This window comes from Formica exsecta, unplaced genomic scaffold, assembly GCF_003651465.1.
Source record: "Formica exsecta isolate Colony F162 unplaced genomic scaffold, ASM365146v1 scaffold442, whole genome shotgun sequence".
In the NCBI taxonomy this organism is placed as follows: Eukaryota; Metazoa; Arthropoda; class Insecta; order Hymenoptera; family Formicidae; genus Formica; species Formica exsecta.
This window is the reverse complement of record NW_021851656.1, coordinates 991,658-994,342: the sequence shown is the minus strand read 5'-3', so window position 1 is coordinate 994,342 and position 2,685 is coordinate 991,658.

Below are 2,685 nucleotides of genomic sequence, written 5' to 3'. Positions count from 1 at the left end.
AAATAATAAATTACTTACCACAGGGTTGTTCCACTGGTGCCCGATGCCTCTCCTAGGCCTCCTCCTCCTCTCAGGATGTCAGGGTCGTTACGTTGATCTGTAACATACAAATAGAAGATCCAAATTATAGCAGCGCTCAAAATAATTAATATTTCAAAAAATTTTTATATTCGATGTATATAATAAGCAGATCAATAAAATAATTTTATAAATTTTGAAAAAAAACATTACTAATAACTCTAATAATTACATATAAAAGCTGTAATCTAAGAAACTTTTACAAGATTATAGCTTTCATATAAAAATCCTTTTTTCTAATTCTCTTTTGTTTAAACCATATAAATAAAAAATCAAATTACACAATTAATTGCTTAATTTAAATTGCACGTACAATTAATAAATAATTAATATAAAATAATAAATTACTTACCATAGGGTTGTTCCACCGGTGCCCGATACCTCTCCTAGGCCTCCTCCTCCTCTCAGGTTGATTCATACGCACATACTTTAAACGGCACTTCCGCACTTTTATTAAAAGATTACTTCCGCACTTATACGCGCGATACTTTGAACGACACTCCCGCACTTTCGAATTTCGGCACGATCGAACCCCGTTTCACGTGAGAATCACACTTCGAGTCGACAAGTCGGGAATTCACCAATTACTTCGAGCAAAGGTTAAGCGGAAGCGGAAGAAGACGAAATCGATTGATGGAATCGACGCGAATGGGGTTCGCTCGACTCTTGGTCCGCGCCTGCTCCCATCGAGGGCCGACTCGAACTTCATTAGGAACGATTTCATACGAACCACCAAGTCTCTATCATACAGACTGAGCCGGGTTTATCGTAAGGCTGAGAGACGGGTCGAGAATGAAGATACCCACCCCCTAGGTGCTAACAATCTAGATCACTTAGAAAACGAGCGGTCAACTTCTCTAGCGAGCGAAAATCAAACCTAATTAATACAGCCAACTCCTCAAATGCCAAACATGTTAGTATTGCTACAATGTGCTGTTAGACGGTACAAGAGAAGGGACCCATGAACGACGATTCCAAAACAATCGACCGAACTCTAACCGATTCGGGCCGAACCGTTCGTCGGAAGCAGAACGTGCCCTCAACAACCAATTCTCGAACCGAAGTTCAAGATTAACCGCGCGAACATGCATCTATACTATGCACGAACATACGTTGCTACGCGGCCGGCATTCACCTCAGCCGCGATACTGAGGCGTTTTAACGTTGCGCCTACATTAATATATTAAATTTATTAATACATAAATATTTATATAATAAATAATATTAATATAGTATTAATATTAATTGATATTAATATAAAATTAATTATATTAATAGGTATTAATATATTAAAGATTGCAACGCTGAGAGACATCCCATTTAGTCGGCAACAAAGTATGATCCTTGAATCGTGAAAACGAGATAGAAGTCCAACGCGAAGAGGCGACGACGCGAAAACGCGATACCGCGACAACGCGACGCATCGTTGCTCGTACGGCACGATGACGGCAACGACGACGCACTAATGTGCGTTCAACGCACAAATGCGCGTGCCACATATGAGCCATTGTGCGACTCGTGGCAATGCTGTGGTGACACGCGACGCGAAAGACGCGAAAGCCGTCCGCGGCACGATGACGGCACCGACGACGCGACAAGCAAATTATTCCCCGATAGTTGGCGCGATCGCGTGTGAAAAAGAAATTTGACGGAGCGTCTCGCATCACTACCTTTCTGTTCGAGTGTCGTCGTATCAATGATAAATATTGTAGGAAAGGAATTTGTGACGTAGCGTCTCTCACTATTACAATACTATTCAAGTATCGCCGCGCGAATAATAACAAGGCATAAGACGTAAACAATAGAGCGCTAATGTTTACACTGCCGAACACCTTGTTATTGATAATACGTACGACGCCGAAATATTTCATGTTCTATGACGTATATATATACGCGAAATATTATAAATTATATAAATATTTTAAATTATAGATTAATTATTTATTAATCGATAGATGAATCACGAAGCTTTTAAGATAATTATTCGATCTTGCGAGTTAATTGCGCATTCCTAATGTGAATTATATTTAGATCATTGAAGAGTCGAATGATAAAGTACCGGAAAAAATATATTTAACTTTATAGTATTTAATTTAAATTATATTTAAATAAATATTATTAACGAAATAATTATTGCTCATAAAAAGAGATCCAACAAAACGATAACTTATTATTTCGGACTTCTGTCACTACGTTTCTCTTACTTAAATAAATAAAACAAAATTTAATTAAAATTAAAAAAATAAATTACACGAAATATCCGCTTCAAAATTAATCGTCGCGATATAATTAACGAATGATCTAATGTATGTAAGGAATAATTAATTATTAATCATATTAATCATATAAAATTACTTCCCAATACTTGTCATGAACGCGTTTCGAAAAAGAATTTGACGGAGTGATGAGAGCCATGTGAATGATAAGATCGTAAGTTGTAACACGTAAACAATAGCGCGCTAATATTTACGTCACCGAGACCGAATATCATATATGTTATTGATAATTCGCGATCGAAAATATTGTGCGTACTATGATGTACATACAAGCGGAATATTAAATTATATAAATATATTAAATTATAGATCAATTATTTAATAAACGATT